Source organism: Hordeum vulgare, unplaced genomic scaffold (assembly GCF_904849725.1).
Source record: "Hordeum vulgare subsp. vulgare unplaced genomic scaffold, MorexV3_pseudomolecules_assembly, whole genome shotgun sequence".
Lineage (NCBI taxonomy): Eukaryota > Viridiplantae > Streptophyta > Magnoliopsida > Poales > Poaceae > Hordeum > Hordeum vulgare.
Genome location: NW_025422486.1, coordinates 902,501 through 907,500, shown reverse-complemented (window position 1 = coordinate 907,500; position 5,000 = coordinate 902,501). Strand labels below are relative to the sequence as shown.

General features: G+C 46.3%; 10 non-coding genes and 1 pseudogene across 10 annotated transcripts; all 11 read left to right on the top strand.

The window, feature by feature from the left end:
- The first annotated feature begins 9 nt into the window (after positions 1–9).
- On the top strand, positions 10–128 carry LOC123416203. The gene has a single exon (XR_006615878.1). It is a non-coding gene; the product is annotated as a 5S ribosomal RNA (ribosomal RNA).
- Positions 129–501: 373 nt separating this feature from the next.
- Positions 502–620, top strand: LOC123415227. The gene has a single exon (XR_006614948.1). It is a non-coding gene; the product is annotated as a 5S ribosomal RNA (ribosomal RNA).
- A 365-nt stretch (positions 621–985) lies between these two features.
- On the top strand, positions 986–1,104 carry LOC123415378. The gene has a single exon (XR_006615099.1). It is a non-coding gene; the product is annotated as a 5S ribosomal RNA (ribosomal RNA).
- Positions 1,105–1,457: 353 nt separating this feature from the next.
- Positions 1,458–1,576, top strand: LOC123415401. The gene has a single exon (XR_006615121.1). It is a non-coding gene; the product is annotated as a 5S ribosomal RNA (ribosomal RNA).
- A 356-nt stretch (positions 1,577–1,932) lies between these two features.
- On the top strand, positions 1,933–2,051 carry LOC123416286. Its single transcript, XR_006615956.1, has one exon. It is a non-coding gene; the product is annotated as a 5S ribosomal RNA (ribosomal RNA).
- Positions 2,052–2,400: 349 nt separating this feature from the next.
- On the top strand, positions 2,401–2,516 carry LOC123416568 (annotated as a pseudogene).
- A 269-nt stretch (positions 2,517–2,785) lies between these two features.
- LOC123415353 lies at positions 2,786–2,904 on the top strand. Its single transcript, XR_006615075.1, has one exon. It is a non-coding gene; the product is annotated as a 5S ribosomal RNA (ribosomal RNA).
- A 361-nt stretch (positions 2,905–3,265) lies between these two features.
- On the top strand, positions 3,266–3,384 carry LOC123416307. Its single transcript, XR_006615976.1, has one exon. It is a non-coding gene; the product is annotated as a 5S ribosomal RNA (ribosomal RNA).
- Positions 3,385–3,731: 347 nt separating this feature from the next.
- Positions 3,732–3,850, top strand: LOC123415992. The gene has a single exon (XR_006615679.1). It is a non-coding gene; the product is annotated as a 5S ribosomal RNA (ribosomal RNA).
- A 373-nt stretch (positions 3,851–4,223) lies between these two features.
- LOC123415226 lies at positions 4,224–4,342 on the top strand. Its single transcript, XR_006614947.1, has one exon. It is a non-coding gene; the product is annotated as a 5S ribosomal RNA (ribosomal RNA).
- A 347-nt stretch (positions 4,343–4,689) lies between these two features.
- LOC123416139 lies at positions 4,690–4,808 on the top strand. Its single transcript, XR_006615817.1, has one exon. It is a non-coding gene; the product is annotated as a 5S ribosomal RNA (ribosomal RNA).
- Positions 4,809–5,000: the final 192 nt, after the last annotated feature.

The following is a 5,000-nucleotide window of genomic DNA, read 5'->3' as shown; positions in this document are numbered from 1 at the left end:
TTGCATGTCGGATGTGATAATACCATCACTAAAGCACCGGATCCCATCAGAACTCCGAAGTTAAGCGTGCTTGGGCGAGAGTAGTACTAGGATGGGTGACCTCCTGGGAAGTCCTCGTGTTGCATTTCCCTTTTTAAATATATTTTTGCGCCACGTGACAAGGATGACACGGGACCGTGATCTATATGACCTCGTTTTCTTATTTTTGACGTTTGTGATATGTTTTAGCTTGCCCCTCCCGTGTCCATTGCCACATTTGCCTCGAGAACGGAGACGAGTTTAACACAAGAATTTCACCGCTCCCTCTCTACCCCTACAAAACGAGCACCGCCACGACCTCTGTGACTTTTCCCACCGCGCATGACACCCAACGACTAGTAGTAGTAGTAGTAGTAGTAGTAGTAATAGTAGTAGTAGTAGTAGTACTAGTAGTAGTAGTAGTAGTAGTACTAGTAGTAGTAGTAGGGGCAAGCATAAGGAACAAATAGATAGTTGCATGTCGGATGCGATCATACCAGCACTAAAGCACCGGATCCCATCAGAACTTCGAAGTTAAGCGTGCTTGGGCGAGAGTAGTACTAGGATGGGTGACCTCCTGGGAAGTCCTCGTGTTGCATTCCCCTTTTTAAATATATTTTTGCGCCACGTGACAAGGATGACGGGGGACCGTGATCTATATGACCTCGTTTTCTTATTTTTGACGTTTACTAGTTTTCTTATTTTTGACGTTTGTGATATGTTTTAGCTTGCCCCTCCCGTGTCCATTGCCACATTTGCCTCGACAACGGAGACGAGTTTAACACAAGAATTTCACCGCTCCCTCTCTACCCCGACAACACGAGCACCGCCACGACCTCTTTGACTTTTCCCACCGCGCATGACACCCAACGACTAGTAGTAATAGTAGTAGCAGTAGTAGCAGTAGTAGCAGTAGTAGCAGTAGTAGTAGGGGCAAGCATAAGGAACAAATAGATAGTTGCATGTCGGATGCGATTATACCAGCACTAAAGCACCGGATCCCATCAGAACTCCGAAGTTAAGCGTGTTTGGGCGAGAGTAGTACTAGGATGGGTGACCTCCTGGGAAGTCCTCGTGTTGCATTCCCCTTTTTAAATATATTTTTGCGCCACGTGACAAGGATGACACGGGACCGTGATCTATATGACCTCGTTTTCTTATTTTTGACGTTTACTAGTTTTCTTATTTTTGACGTTTGTGATATGTTTTAGCTTGCCCCTCCCGTGTCCATTGCCACATTTGCCTCGACAACGGAGACGAGTTTAACACAAGAATTTCACCGCTCCCTCTCTACCCCGACAACACGAGCACCGCCACGACCTCTTTGACTTTTGCCACTGCGCATGACACCCAACGACTAGTAGTAGTAGTAGTAGTAGTAGCAGTAGTAGCAGTAGTAGTAGGGGCAAGCATAAGGAACAAACAGATAGTTGCATGTCGGATGCGATCATACCAGCACTAAAGCACCGGATCCCATCAGAACTCCGAAGTTAAGCTTGCTTGGGCGAGAGTAGTACTAGGATGGGTGACCTCCTGGGAAGTCCTCGTGTTGCATTCCCCTTTTTAAATATATTTTTGCGCCACATGACAAGGATGACACGGGACCGTGATCTATATGACCTCGTTTTCTTATTTTTGACGTTTACTAGTTTTCTTATTTTTGACGTTTGTGATATGTTTTAGCTTGCCCCTCCCGTGTCCATTGCCACATTTGCCTCGACAACGGAGACGAGTTTAACACAAGAATTTCACCGCTCCCTCTCTACCCCGACAACACGAGCACCGCCACGACCTCTCTGACTTTTCCCACCGCGCATGACACCCAACGACTAGTAGTAGGAGTAGTACCAGTAGTAGCAGTAGTAGCAGTAGTAGTAGGGGCAAGCATAAGGAACAAATAGATAGTTGCATGTCGGATGCGATAATACCAGCACTAAAGCACCAGATCCCATCAGAACTCCGAATTTAAGCGTGCTTGGGCGAGAGTAGTACTAGGATGGGTGACCTCCTGGGAAGTCCTCGTGTTGCATTTCCCTTTTTAAATATATTTTTGCGCCACGTGACAAGGATGACACGGGACCGTGATCTATATGACCTCGTTTTCTTATTTTTGACGTTTGTGATATGTTTTAGCTTGCCCCTCCCGTGTCCATTGCCACATTTGCCTCGAGAACGGAGACGAGTTTAACACAAGAATTTCACCGCTCCCTCTCTACCCCTACAACACGAGCACCGCCACGACCTCTGTGACTTTTCCCACCGCGCATGACACCCAACGACTAGTAGTAGTAGTAGTAGTAGTAGTAGTAATAGTAGTAGTAGTAGTAGTACTAGTAGTAGTAGTAGGGGCAAGCATAAGGAACAAATAGATAGTTGCATGTCGGATGCGATCATACCAGCACTAAAGCACCGGATCGCATCAGAACTTCGAAGTTAAGCGTGCTTGGGCGAGAGTAGTACTAGGATGGGTGATCTATATGACCTCGTTTTCTTATTTTTGACGTTTACTAGTTTTCTAATTTTTGACGTTTGTGATATGTTTTAGCTTGCCCCTCCCGTGTCCATTGCCACATTTGCCTCGACAACGGAGACGAGTTTAACACAAGAGTTTCACCGCTCCCTCTCTACCCCGACAACACGAGCACCGCCACGACCTCTTTGACTTTTCCCACCGCGCATGACACCCAACGACTAGTAGTAATAGTAGTAGCAGTAGTAGCAGTAGTAGTAGGGGCAAGCATAAGGAACAAATAGATAGTTGCATGTCGGATGCGATAATACCAGCACTAAAGCACCGGATCCCATCAGAACTCCGAAGTTAAGCGTGCTTGGGCGAGAGTAGTACTAGGATGGGTGACCTCCTGGGAAGTCCTCGTGTTGCATTTCCCTTTTTAAATATATTTTTGCGCCACGTGACAAGGATGACACGGGACCGTGATCTATATGACCTCGTTTTCTTATTTTTGACGTTTGTGATATGTTTTAGCTTGCCCCTCCCGTGTCCATTGCCACATTTGCCTCGAGAACGGAGACGAGTTTAACACAAGAATTTCACCGCTCCCTCTCTACCCCTACAACACGAGCACCGCCACGACCTCTGTGACTTTTCCCACCGCGCATGACACCCAACGACTAGTAGTAGTAGTAGTAGTAGTAGTAATAGTAGTAGTAGTAGTAGTACTAGTAGTAGTAGTAGTAGTAGTAGTAGTAGGGGCAAGCATAAGGAACAAATAGATAGTTGCATGTTGGATGCGATCATACCAACACTAAAGCACCGGATCCCATCAGAACTTCAAAGTTAAGCGTGCTTGGGCGAGAGTAGTACTAGGATGGGTGACCTCCTGGGAAGTCCTTGTGTTGCATTCCCCTTTTTAAATATATTTTTGCGCCACGTGACAAGGATGACGCGGGACCGTGATCTATATGACCTCGTTTTCTTTTTTTTGACGTTTACTAGTTTTCTTATTTTTGACGTTTGTGATATGTTTTAACTTGCCCCTCCCGTGTCCATTGCCACATTTGCCTCGACAACGGAGACGAGTTTAACACAAGAATTTCATCGCTCCCTCTCTACCCCGACAACACGAGCACCGCCACGACCTCTCTGACTTTTCCCACCGCGCATGACACCCAACGACTAGTAGTAGTAGTAGTAGCAGTAGTAGCAGTAGTAGTAGGGGCAAGCATAAGGAACAAATAGATAGTTGCATGTTGGATGCGATAATACCAGCACTAAAGCACCGGATCCCATCAGAACTCCGAAGTTAAGCGTGCTTGGGCGAGAGTAGTGCTAGGATGGGTGACCTCCTGGGAAGTCCTCGTGTTGCATTTCCCTTTTTAAATATATTTTTGCGCCACGTGACAAGGATGACACGGGACCGTGATCTATATGACCTCGTTTTCTTATTTTTGACGTTTGTGATATGTTTTAGCTTGCCCCTCCCGTGTCCATTGCCACATTTGCCTCGAGAACGGAGACGAGTTTAACACAAGAATTTCACCGCTCCCTCTCTACCCCTACAAAACGAGCACCGCCACGACCTCTGTGACTTTTTCCACCGCGCATGACACCCAACGACTAGTAGTAGTAGTAGTAGTAGTAGTAGTAGTAATAGTAGTAGTAGTAGTAGTAGTAGTAGTAGTAGTAGTAGTACTAGTAGTAGTAGTAGGGGCAAGCATAAGGAACAAATAGATAGTTGCATGTCGGATGCGATCATACCAGCACTAAAGCACCGGATCCCATCAGAACTTCGAAGTTAAGCGTGCTTGGGCGAGAGTAGTACTAGGATGGGTGACCTCCTGGGAAGTCCTCGTGTTGCATTCCCCTTTTTAAATATATTTTTGCGCCACGTGACAAGGATGACGGGGGACCGTGATCTATATGACCTCGTTTTCTTATTTTTGACGTTTACTAGTTTTCTAATTTTTGACGTTTGTGATATGTTTTAGCTTGCCCCTCCCGTGTCCATTGCCACATTTGCCTCGACAACGGAGACGAGTTTAACACAAGAATTTCACCGCTCCCTCTCTACCCCGACAACACGAGCACCGCCACGACCTCTTTGACTTTTCCCACCGCGCATGACACCCAACGACTAGTAGTAGCAGTAGTAGCAGTAGTAGCAGTAGTAGTAGGGGCAAGCATAAGGAACAAATAGATAGTTGCATGTTGGATGCGATCATACCAACACTAAAGCACCGGATCCCATCAGAACACCGAAGTTAAGCGTGCTTGGGCGAGAGTAGTACTAGGATGGGTGACCTCCTGGGAAGTCCTCGTGTTGCATTCCCCTTTTTAAATATGTTTTTGCGCCACATGACAAGGATGACGCGGGACCGTGATCTATATGACCTCGTTTTCTTATTTTTGACGTTTACTAGTTTTCTTATTTTTGACGTTTGTGATATGTTTTAGCTTGCCCCTCCCGTGTCCATTGCCACATTTGCCTCGAGAACGGAGACGAGTTTAACACAAGAATTAC